This window comes from Benincasa hispida, chromosome 8 (genome assembly GCF_009727055.1).
Source record: "Benincasa hispida cultivar B227 chromosome 8, ASM972705v1, whole genome shotgun sequence".
Classification (NCBI taxonomy): domain Eukaryota; kingdom Viridiplantae; phylum Streptophyta; class Magnoliopsida; order Cucurbitales; family Cucurbitaceae; genus Benincasa; species Benincasa hispida.
The window spans coordinates 2,980,106-2,993,397 of record NC_052356.1 but is presented as its reverse complement, the minus strand read 5'-3'; the positions used below and the strand labels follow the sequence as shown (position 1 = coordinate 2,993,397).

Sequence of the window (13,292 nt, the reverse complement as noted above, 5' to 3'; positions counted from 1 at the left end):
CTGCACTTTCACGGTTTCCATCTTAGTTGGCTTTGAGGTCGACGCAACCTCTAGTTCTACTGCTTCTTTTTCTCCTTCTTCTTCTTGCGTCACCGCAATTTCAGGTTCAGCCGCAATGGGAGCTGTCTGACTAAGCTTCTTCTTTTCTCCCTCCACAGTCTTCCCACTTCGCAATGTCACAACCTAATATTGTTCTTTACCTGATCCCCTTGGGTTGCGTGGGAGTTCTGTTGAACTCGGCAGAGCCTTTTGCGGTCTACTCTTCAGCTCACTCGCAATCTGGCCCATCTGTAACTCTAGGTTGCGGATGGATGTAGCCTGACTTTGAAACAAAATTTTGTTTTTCTCTATGTATTGCTTCAATAGGCTTTCCACGGAAGAGGATTGTAGTGGTTGTGAGCTACTTGCTTGATTGTTTGTCTGACCGTTGTTGTGTAGGAAGAATCTTGGTGGCCCTTCTTTCTACACCATAGATTGGAAATTCTGTTGCTGATTCTTCCAAGCAAAATTGGGGTGGTTTCTCCATCTGGGGTTGTAGGTATTCGAAAAGGGATTATTTTTCACAAAGTAAATGGATTGTGGTTTTTGCGGGCAGTCTTCCATTGCGTGCCCATCACCGCAAGTTGCACACCTTGCAGTGTTTTCACTAATTGCGTTGATTTGCCCATTTTGCGGTGTTGGGCTGTTGATCGCAATTCCCTGTATTAAGTTCATCATTGCGGTCATCTGATTTAGTAGTGAAGCAATATCATCATTACTTGTGTCATTGAATTTGATTCTCAATCTATGTTCACTCTCTCTCCAATCTTCGTGGTTCTTAGAGATGCGATCCAAGATATTCTTTGCCTTGTCATATGTTTTATCAAGCAGACCACCAGTGGCTGCAGCATTGGCAGCGGTCTGCGAAGCGGGATTCAAACCATGATAAAAAATTTTCATTTGAAGGCAATCTGGCAAATCATTGTGTGGACAATCCCTAACCAACCTTTTAAACCTCGCCCAGGCATCATTGAGCGATTCGTCCATGTCTTGTTCAAAATTTGTAATTAGTTTCCTTCGTCTGGCATTCTCAGTAGGTGGAAAGTATATCTTCATAAACTTCTCCACAACCTGTTCCCATGAAGTGATCTCTCCCAGTTCGAGAGAATATGCCCATTTCCTAGCCTGATCACAGAGAGAAAATGGGAACAAAGTTAGTCGAACTTCTTCGGCAGAGATGTTTGGGAACACAAAAGTATTGCAGATTTCAATAAAGCTTTGGAGGTGGGCGTGCGGGTCTTCGCCATGCCTTCCTCCGAATTGTCCTGCAGTCTGGATCATCTGCAGCATCACCGGCTTTATTTCGAATCGGCTTCCGTCGAGGGCAAGCCTCATGTTTCCTGGAGAGAAATCATAGAGGTTTGGCAATGAATTGTCCTTAATTGGTCTATTGCGATCGTTTACCAGTAGGATTGGATTCGCCATGACATTGTTATCATTTGGTGCTTCGTTTCCAGGCTGCTCCGCCATCTCTTCTTTATCTGATTGTGGTTGTTGTTGGTGGGCTCTAAGTCTCTGTCTAAATGTTCTCTCAATCTCCGAGTCGTAATTCGCCAGAGATTGAGAGTTTTCAAAAAAATTAGAAAAATTACCGTTAGCACACTATTTTGCCGAAGTCCCTAGCAAAAGTGCCAAAAACTTGATGTTTCCTTTTTGTGATGTGGAAATGTGGATGATATGCGATGGTAAAATTGCATTGAGCACTCAAGTTTCCTTAGCGGAATCCAAGTGTAAACTCCACTGAGTTTCCTGGTAAGTCTAGGGTCGAACTCAGGGACTTGTGAAAACAGGTTGCGTTGGTAATTTGTATGAAAAATTTGCGGTAACCGGATAAATAAATAAATTGTTGGGATTGTTGTTTGCGATGATAAAAAAAATAAATAGATGCGGCGAGTTTGAAAAGAGTAGATTAAACAGGAAATACTATGAGTATGCGGTGAACGAGTTGAGAAAATTTTCGGTTAATACTTCCTTGGATGCGTTCATGCAACATGCATACAACAGTAAACCACCTCTCGGTGCGAATGCCACGGCTTCTAAGGCTAGAACGCATGCGATATATGCGATAAGTCTATAGGACCTACACATAAGCCTCTATTCTTATTTATGCAATGACAAAATGACACACACACAAATAAGGCGACCACATAATATCATTCCCATCTCTAGGATGCATGCGATGCAGGTTGACAAACAGAGCTTATCTCTATGTCTCTATCTCTTGATTATGCAATTCTAATCTTGCTCTTTCGAGTCTAGATTCTAACCTAGCTCTCTCGAGTGTTAGGTTCTTTCTTCAGATTCTCTATCGAGTAGCTCTAAAGGGGTATTTGGCATAGCATACATAAGATAATCGTAAACAATGAACTCCTAGGTCATGTTAGCTTAGTTCTTCTCAAGCCATTCGACTAGTTTAGCTACTCATGCGTACTAGGAGAGTGAATAAATGTAGAATAAGAACTTCCATTGTATAAATGTAAAGATGAAGTACAAAACAACAATGCAAGAATAAAATAAAGAGCCTGGTAGCAATCTCTTGTTGCCCAGGCTTTTACACTGTTTTTCTACTCGTGTTCAAAAGATAATCTTACCCTTGCGAGAGTCGGCCCGCTCTCTGCTTCTATGCCCTAAGGTTCTCTCTTGAGTTGCCTTGAACGATCTCCGACGTCACCACTCCTCTTTTGCTCCGCCTTAAAATGAAAGGAAAACTATGAAAAAAAACGTGCGATCTGAACGTATGAATTTTTGAACTAGTGGAACGGTGAACCCCTTTTTTGAAGGATGCCCTTGGTATTTATAGAACATCTCGGGTGAACGGCGGCTTCTCTCTCATGATTACACAGATGGGACAACTTTAATTCCTTGACTGATGCACCGAATATTTGTCACCGAAAAGCTGAATGTACTCGTTATCGTTAGCGGCTGTCAACTTAATTTGGATTCGACTGTCATCAACTTTCTGTCCCATCGCGATTAATTAGCCTTTCACCCAGATGCGCCCACCATGTTGTGCCGACCAAGTTGCAGCAATCCTTCTTGAGCAAATGTTTGCGAACACAATCACCGCAAAACCTTGCGGTAATGCTGTGCTCGACCAATGATTTCCTATGATCGCAATTTCTTCCTTGCATCATCGCATATTCTGCACAAAAATACAAAAATCAACTGTTCTAATGCGATGAACGCATGCGACTGCAATATTATGAATCTGATGCTTTTTTAATGCAATTTAACATGTTTTATCAACGCAATCCAACATTGTTTAAGAATTTAGTACTATGATAATGTGCATTTCTGCCCGTTATCAGATGCTGAAGACATTGTGGCTGAAGGCTGACCGGCGTAACGGACTTGATCAAAGGGTAGTGGAGGCTTCAAACGCTAGGGTTTTATTTATTTATTTATTTTTTTTTCCTCGAAGAAGGATTTGAAGGAGATAGAAGAAGAGAGAAGATAGAAGGGTTGCGTTTTATAGGTCGGTGGGAGAGAGGATGGTGACGTCAGGCGGCGCCTGACATCTGCATTTATTAAGAAGACGAAAGGACGAGCCTAGGGTTTCTAGGCAATCGAGTGTTTTGTGTTTTCGAGATGCGTCCTTTCGGTTTGAGCCATGCATTGGCTTAAGTCCAATGCGTCTGTTTTATTCCCATCCTAAGCTTCTTCCGATTGTACACAATTTTATTTTTATTTTTTTTATTTAACTCAAAATTAAATAAGACTCTTAAATAAGAAAGAAATAACAATCATCAATCAACATAAAATGTAACGCAAAGACAAGCAAACAATCAAAGTAAACTCAAACGTAGTGATAAAATACACAATGCAAAAGAAATGAAGGTAAAAGAAGCGTCCCTAGAATATGTGTCGATGTGAACGCAGGGATGCTTCAACGTAAGCCTCAATTGGCTTCGCATAATACGAGGGATGACTTTTGTCGTTCTACACCATCTTCAAAGTAGGGCTTCACTCCTTGCTCATTTGCCTTGAACGTATTTGTGCCATCCTCCCGCATCAACTCTACTGCTCATTTGGTATTCCCTGGGGTTTCCGAGCTGCTGGGCAAGACTCTAAGCTGCTGATTCTTCAACTCACTTGCAATCTGCCCCACTTGTATCTCCAAACTGATGGAAGATGCCTGGCTTTTTAGCAATGCGTCGTTCTAGGCGATATACTCCTTTAAGAGGTTTTCAAGCATAGATGTTGAACTCGATGCATGACCTCCTCTATTGTTGGTGCGGCTACTGTGTTGGTTGGAATTCAGGCGGCGATCGTTGCCTCTGCTGCGGGTTTACTCCTGAGTGGTGTGGCTCCTGTTGATTACCTGGCCAAGAGAAATTTGGATGGTTCCTCCAGCCGGGATTATATGTGTTTGAGAATGGGTTATTTTTAATAAAGCATACCAATTGCGGATTTTGTGGGCAATCAGAGTAGGAATGGGGATCTCCACAGCCCACACAGCTAACCATGGGTTGTACGAATGTTTCTACCTGATTTACCTTTTGCGAGTTTGATGCGTTCCCTAATGACATATTCTGCAAAAGGTTTGTCATAAGTAGCCACTTGTGCGAGAGAGCGTGGCTATTGCATTAGAGTCAATAGAATTCACATTCTGAGGTCGCCTCTTTCTTTCTGCTTTTGCGTCGTAAGTGTCATCCACTATTTCCATATTATGCTTGGCTATGCGGTCCAATATTTCCTTAGCTTCAGTATAAGATTTGTCCATGATACCGCCAGTTGCAGCTGCGTCGGCTGCCATTTGAGATGCTCTGTTTAATCCGCCATAGGAAGTCTCCATTTGGATGGTTAACGGTAATTCATGATTGGGGAAATTCTTGACTAATCCTTTGAAGCGCTTCCATGCGGCACTCAAGGTTTCAAATTCTTCCTGCTCGAAGTTCATGATCTCTCTCCGCCTCCTTGCGTTGGTGGTGGGTGGGAAGTATTTCTGCATGAATTTCTCACCAACTTTTCCCAGGTTGTGATCTCACCAGGCTCCAAAGAACTTACCCATTGTTTTGCATCGTCACACAGAGAATATGGGAATAAAGATAGCCTGATAGCTTATGGGGTGATTCCAGGAATCACAAATGAGTTGCACGTCTCCAGGAAACGTTTCATGTGGGCGTGAGGGCCTTCTCCCCGAGCACCCCCAAATTGTCCAGCTGTTTGGAGCATTTGTAACATCACAGATTTCATCTCAAATCTTGTCCCATCTGGCGTTGGGTATATGATCCTTGGTGAGAAATCATACAACCCAGGAGACGCATACTTCCGCATGGGACGCATACTACTGTTTGCCATTATGATAGGATTTTGCGCAGCGTGGGCTAGCTGTTGAGCTAAGTTTTGATTCGCTTGTTCGTCTGCCATTTGTTGTTACCTGGTTTGTTGTCTAGCAGTTGTTGCCTTAACCTACGGCGACGATTAGATCGATTTCTTCGTCGGAAGGTCCTTTCAAACTTCGGGGTCATATACAAGTTTAGGAGTGCTCTCCCTGCTCATAAACGTTTACAAGCTTCGGATTAGCTCGTAATACTCCCCCAGCTGATGTTTTCCTACAAAAGATACAAGCAAAATTTCTGGTTAGTTTTTTTGTTGAATCCCCGACAACGGTGCCAAAAAATTGTTCGTTGATTTTGTGATTCGAGCTTAGTAGTGTATCGTATAAATAATTGGAAAAATAAGTGTAATTATGAATGATGCGTTGATGCGTTTATGATGCGTTAGTATGTGCAACAGGACGCATGACGTTCCTGGTATGTCCAACTAGGTTCCTGGTATGTCCAGTGGCAATCGAACTCAGGGATTCAGATTAAAGTTAACGCAGACCTTGCGTTGTAATTGTTGTAAAGATATCCTAAGTGTATGTAGAAATGAGTTATTTACACTAAGCTGTTGTGTGTGTGTGCAAGAAAATACAAAAGGGTCGAGTAGAGAATGATGAGTCGTGTGAAAATGGAGTTTAATGTAAATGATATGCGTCGATCTAAGTTGGATTACACAAACAAGAATGTGATGCGAATGAGATGACTTGTTTATCTCCGTTTATGCGTTAGACTCTATTCGACACTTCTCAATGCGAATATCATACAATACCTATCTCTAGGATGTATGTGTCAAACACAGGATGCAATAAAGCACCAGTGCGTCTATCTCTAGATGTACTAAGCGTTTCTAACTTGATGTTGGCTTACTTATTCTCTCGAATAGTTTAAGCTAAAGATGCTTTTACCATTTGATTTAGTTGGCTTAAGCATTCGAAATGGAATTTTGCATGAAGTTATAGACGCATCCAACATAAACAAGAAATGAACAGTGGCAAAGTATGATAGATCAAATATGAGAATTTATAAAGAAACTGATTGTCTTTAAAAAACCAATACTTAATCAAATGAGAAGATGAAAGCGATAAGTAAGATGAAATGAAAGGAGTCAAGCCGCAGAGTTGTCCTCTTTGGCTCAATTCTAGTCATGTACAACCACTTGTGGAAGAATTGGAAGAAATGTCTCTCTCGAGCTCAGCTTCCTCCACTCCTTAATCGACGATGGTGGTGGTTCTCTTCCCTCTTGTTCTTCTCGGCACCACAGCATAGCTTTAAAGATCTAAGATTCTAAACTAAGACTAAGCTTATGATCTGAGAACTAAATTCCAAACTCTTTCATCTGGTGGGATTTATTCTATTTATAGGCGTCGGTCTTCTCCAACTTGATGATGGGCAGCATTAAATTCCATACCCTGGTCAGCCACCTGACACTCAAATGCTTTTCAGACACCGCCCGCTGTAGGTGTCCATGCTTGCAAGTGGTGATTTGACACAAACAGCCTGAATCAATGAATCTTCCTTGCGTTGAATCCCTTCGACGCATGCCCCATGCGTTAAGACTTTGCCTGCGACACTTTTCTTAATCATGCGTTAGCCTTTTGTTGAGATTCTGCAATATCATGCGTTAGTGCCGCAATATTTTAGCAATAAACATTCTTTTGCATGAGTTTGATAGTGTTCGAGAAATTCCATGCGTTTTCTCTAAAAATGATGAGATTTTATCATTAAAGACCCTAATTGTTCCAACTTTTGAGCCACAATAACTTGTATTTCTACAAGTTATTACTTTCGTAGTATGCGTTCGTGTAGTATGCGCGTGTCACAAGTTTTCTTACGCTGGAACCAAGTATAATTCCAACGCAAGTTTCTCAGAGTGATCTGAGGTCAAACACGGGGATTGCGATGAGTAATGCGATACTGATGTGGTATATGCGACCGTAAACAAAAAGAATAATGAATTGGATTTAAAAAGTAAAATGCAATAATAAGTAAAATGCGATAATGAAATAAAATGCGATGATAAATAAAGTGCGATAATAAAATGCGGTGATAAGTAAATTGCGGTATCAAATAAATGAATAAACAATTAAATATATAAAGTGAGGACTGGCTGTGAAGATGTACAAAAGTATCTGATAAATGTGGTGGCAAGTCTTGTGAAGTGTGTCAGAAAGAGAATGGGTTGAGGGAAAGGACATCGTAAGTTCGTCAATCTTTGTTGAGGACGCAACTAAGGTTCTGCTTTCCCTTGGCTTACACCTTTCAGTGATCAGTCGCGTTCCCATATGTCTATGGTGAAACAGTGATGAACGTGGTGAACGCAAGGTTGTTTCCATCTCTGGAAATTCTTCTCGCTTTAGTTAACACATTCTTCCAACCTTCTTTCGAGAGGCGGAATGACATCTTCACTTCTGCTCTCACAGGTGAAGATGCCGTCGAGCATGCGTTAGCTAAACTTAGCTAATTTCTTCAACAAGGATTAACTTACTCGCTTAAACCTTCCCCTTTACCCCGGGGGATTAGTTACACATGGTGAAAGAAATGGATGATGAATGTATGGTGAAGAAAAAGAGATGATGATGAATATGATAATGACATTGAAATCTAAAGATAAGCGTTTGTTACAGACAATGAATGAAAGATTAGAGATGAACACAGTAGATGAATAGAAAATGAGAACAAATACGGAAAGAGTGTCAATGTCTTGACACGGATCCTGATCGGAGACGATTTGCTTGCCGGCGTGTGGTAGGAATGGAGTGGAGAACTTCCCTCTCAGGCTTGTTTTCCAGGTAGAAGTGACCTTTTGCACAGAGCTTCTTCTTCGGGAATGGGAATGAATTTCTTGCTCTAGAGACTTACCTTTCGGCCTTGTCTCGTCTTTCTCCCCAGATTTTCTCTAAGTTGTCTCTTCAGACCAGCCTCCTTTCTTTGAATTTGATGTAGCTATTTATAGACCTTGGCACCTTCTGCATCAGTGGTCCCACCCTGAAAAGCTTATTTTTCCTACCATGGCTTAGTGGAAACGTCCGCTTTGCTCTACATTTAATTCGTTAGAATCGTACAACAGAAAAGCTGTACAATTTTAGAAGCCATTGCGAATGCGTCGCTCTTTTCATCTATGATCGATCGCCACATACAGTGTAATTGTTTTGGTCTTTTATCGATTGCCGCATGCGGTGGAAATGCGTTGATCGTTTGAGTCCATGATCGATCAACGCATGCGCTGCAATTGCATTGTTCTTTTTCGTTCTTGATTGATTGTCGCATGCAGTGATAATGCGTTGTTCATTTTTATCCTCAAGCGACTATCGCATGCGGTGACCTGTTTCCTACAAAACAAAGACTTGGACATTCCATTTTGTCATCGCAATGGGGTTAGCGGGTGTGCTTACGACACTTTACAATTTTTGCGTTTCTAAGCCAATTTCTATACGGTCGACGCAACTTTTCCTTCTTTTTGCCGCATAATCTAAATAAAACGGTATAAATAACTTGTATTTCTACAAGTTATCACTATTAATCTCCCACTGAAGCATTCTTAAATTCCATTTTATTAGGATTTTGCACCAACACGTGTGCTGGGCATCTCCATATCCTGAAGTGATGTAAACTACCTTTACGTCCTCTCCAGAACTTGTAAGGTGTTTCAGAAACACTTTTCGAGGGAACCATGTTCAAAATATATACTGCAGTCTGAACTGCGTGACCCCAAAAAGAATTTGGCAACTGGGCATAACTCATCATAGAATAAACCATGTCTAACAAGGTTCTATTTATCCTTTCTACCACACTATTTTGTTGTGGTGTGCCAGGTGCTGTGAGTTATGATTGAATTCCATGTTCTATCAAATAGTCTTGGAATTTCAAGTCCATATACTTACCACCTCGATTTGATCGAAGTGTTTTAAACTTTTTACCTAAGTGGTTTTCAACCTCTACCTTATATTCCTTGAACTTTTCAAGTATATCGGACTTATGATGTATTAGGTAAATATGTCAATATCTAGAATAATCATCAACGAAACAGATGAAATATTCATACTCTCTTCTAGTTTTAACATTTATCGGACCACATAGGTCTGAATGTACCAGCTTTAAGGATTCTTTGGCTCTAAGACCTTTTCCAGAAAAAAAGATCTTTTAGTTATTTTAGTTCAAGTATTCAAATAATAGTCATGGATCTTAGTTTATTGGATGTAGACTTTATAAATGCAATTTATAGATTCAATAACAACTTTATTGATGTAATATTGGATAATATCTTTATTGAGAATAGAATATGTTTAACTTTACAAACTGCGAGGTTTAGGACATACAACCCAACAATGTATTTGTGGAATACTTGTGTTTTTTTTTTTTAACTATTTATGTAAGCCTTATTTTTTTTAGTAGGGATGACTTTAATGTTATGAAAAAACAATATTATGAACAATTATTGGTTGACTTCAATATAATGTCATGTCATTTTTTTGTGTTAAAATATTAGGTTTTGAGACCATAACTAAAATAATACAAAATAAAGAAAAAAATGGTAACCAAACTCCCGACGGAAAACAAACCGTCAAACAGATAGTAGATTTCTCGATGGATCTCTGGAAGGTCTATAGGGAAATTTATTTCTATTTTGAAATACAGATCTCTCGATGCTACAACAACCATTGGAAGATCCTATAGTTACCAACGAAGCATCGAGAGAGAACTCAAATCAAAAGTGGACGCCTTGGTGTTGGTATCTCCCCACGGTGTGGGTTTATTGTCGAGAGATACCTTATCCACCAACGATGTAGTATCATCACTGGGAGATAAGCATTCTCGATACCTTGTTAACCATTGGAGTTATCCCAACCAAACTCCCGACACCTTGTTAACCATTAGAAGAGCCTTTCCGACACATTTTGGAGTCTATGCCGACGATTTTTGGCATAAAAAAATGGTTAATTTCTTGAAGTAAAAAACGAGAACATTATCAAACGAGCTCTACACTTCTCATTTTCTACCAAACCCACCTAACCCATTAAGAATTAAGAAAACATTAAAAACAAATAAACACAATTGAGTTTTATTTTAAGCTTACTCTTCATAGATTTGGTGAATAAGAGCATACAACAAAAAAGTAAAGAAAATGAACATTTGGGTTTGATTTTAAGTTTATCTTTACAAGTCTGGAAAGAAAGAAATAAAATGAATAAAAGAGCTTATTTTTTGTTTACCCTCTAAAGAATAGAAACAATTGTAGAATAAGAAAGATTGGTTTTGAGTTTTACCCTATATAGGTTTGGCAAGGAAGAAAAGATAGCAATAATTTTCACCCCAAATCAAAGACTAATTAAGGATCAAGTTTTCATTGAGTAGAATAACTTGGGGCCTGTTTGGATTGACTACAGAATTTTTTTTTTAAAAAAAAGTTATTTTTATTTAAACTCTTTTGATAAAAATCGTTTAAAATACACTTTGAAAATGTTCCAAAATCTATTTCGAGTGGTTGCCACACATTTCTTTTTTTTTTTTTTTTTAAAAATGACTTATTTTCAAAATTAAACACTTGAAAAGTTAAACCAAACCCACCCTTAAGCAACAACTAGGGATTTTGATTGGATATAAAAAAGGTAGGAGCAAGAAATTTTCATCAATCTGAAAGGCAGTCCAAAAAGATTAGAAACTGGGAAAAAGTGAAAAGCAAACATTTTGAGCAACAGGGTTAGATGTTGGTGTTTACCCCTCATTCGTGTTAGGAAAGCAAGTGAGCGAAAAATGATTACAATCACATAGAATAGTTCTTCTCGACTACTCTTAAAACATCATACCACTCACACAACTGATCTAGTATACCAAGCTTAAAGTGCTACAAATTGGGATGAGTTGAAACTAAAAGCATAGGCTCCTTGTATAGTGCTTGGAGCCCATCACTTTCTTGAACTTTTCCAACGCGGGACAGTTGCCCTTCTAATATTTTGTCCAAAGCTCAACAACTTGTGGTGGCAACATTTGTTGTCAAATCACATCCCACTCAATAGGATGTGGTGGTCTTGTATGGGTTTGCTGAAGCAAGTTGTTGCAGAATTGTATGGTGTTGTTGGTTGTCGTTGTTCTCGTGAAGCTATCGAAGGCCTTAGTTCAGCGAAGAACAAGACACTTGTCATCTGGGTAAGAAGACCATCACTACTGTAAATCTTACACCATTGGAGATAGCTTATTGTCCATACGAATCATAAATAGAAGAAAGGTGGAGAAAGCTTTTTGAATGAATTTTTGGGCAAATAGAATGAATAGGTAGAAGAAAGAGGAAATAGTGGAATTTGAGAGCACACATTTTTGTTTCCCACTCTAAAATATGCGATGGTACATAGTGAGCTGATAACTTATATAAATAAAATTTATTGTTGCTTCTTATTTAGAATAACTAGGAAAATTCAGTGAAAATGTGTGTTAATTTGAGAATATAATCATGCCAAAAAGATCGTCTTTGAGTTTAACACTTGTAAAACTATTTGTCCTTAAATGTTACAATTCTAAGCTCTATAAACGCGGGATTTGGATTACAATGGAATATAAACATGTCAAAGAAAGATGATGCTGACATAGTAAACACATAAGAAGACCGAACCAACATAATCATGTGCTGAAAGCGGAACCATGCGTTGAAAAGAAACATGCAATAAAAATATGAAAATGTATGGGCGATGATATGTCTAATCAAAGTGCAAGTTGGTAGTTGATGGGAAAGAGATGTAGTAGAGCCAATGAATTGATGACATGAGGAAAGCGGTGGAGCTGGGTATGAAATTTAATATAAAGTGTGTTTGAAAATCATTAGAGAGAGCTTTGAGGAACTATCAAGTGAAACTATAAATAGCTCAAGTCTTGCACACTTTAGAAGGCTTTGTGAGATTGCTCTTCTTCTTCCCAATTCTTTTGCCGAGTTGATTCTTTGCTCGATCTTTCTTCTTCTTTCAAGTTCTAGACGAGAAATTCTCGAGTTCTCGAAGAAAAAAGATACAGGGGAGAAATCCATCATTCATTTCCCAACACAAATGTAGTAGCTGATCACAATAGCCAATAGAAACAGAAGGTTATGACCGGCGACTTGACACTTCCATTTCTTTAATCAATCTCCTTTCACCCATTTTCTTGTTCTCTTTAGAATTTGTATTAAGACATTGACAACTTGTTTATACTTCATCCTTAATAGAAATCATAATCTTCATCATCTCTCATCCATCCATATGCTTACTTTTCTCTACTATGAGTAGTTAAGTTATTGATGGGCCAGGAAGAATAAATCAACATTCTAACGAGCTTTCCATAAGTAGAAGTTCATCTTGTTTAATGTGTACATAACTTCAATACTTGAATCTATCTGATCAATTGATTTAAAGAGAAATAGCTAACTATTGGAGAGAGTAAATGGTTGTGAAAATCATTAAACAGGAAAAGTTGTGGTTTTAGAAATAAAGACAACCTTTTGTTTATTTAACTTAAGCATGCATCTTAGAGATAAGTTTAATATGGCTTAAACACTGAGAAGTGGGTATCTTACTTTGTTAAGTTAAAGACATGAATGGATTCTTATGTACAAATTCGTGTGGATGTTGATGAATTTTCTCAACCCTACTTTACTCATCACTTTTTAGACATTTAACTCAAGCTTAATATACTTGTGTTGCATTTTTCCATCATTAACGCATACCAATTTCTATCGTCAACGCATACCTATCTTTCACCTTCAACGCATCTTTCATCTTGCCTTTCCTTGCATCAGTCATTAGATAGCCTTTTTACTTCATTAGTTTAAACATTCAACCAAAAATTGATTAACCATAGTTGTGAAAATCAATAGGACCAAATTTAATTAATTGCTATAAAAGTCCCTGAGTTCGACCTTGGTACTCACCAGGATGCTCCAATAAAGTTATATATGGGCTTGGT

The 13,292-nt window shown here is 38.8% G+C and overlaps 1 non-coding gene across 1 annotated transcript; it reads left to right on the top strand.

The window, feature by feature from the left end:
* The first annotated feature begins 4,850 nt into the window (after nucleotides 1-4,850).
* On the top strand, nucleotides 4,851-4,954 carry LOC120084293. Its single transcript, XR_005483657.1, has one exon. It is a non-coding gene; the product is annotated as a small nucleolar RNA R71 (small nucleolar RNA).
* The last annotated feature ends 8,338 nt before the right edge of the window (nucleotides 4,955-13,292 follow it).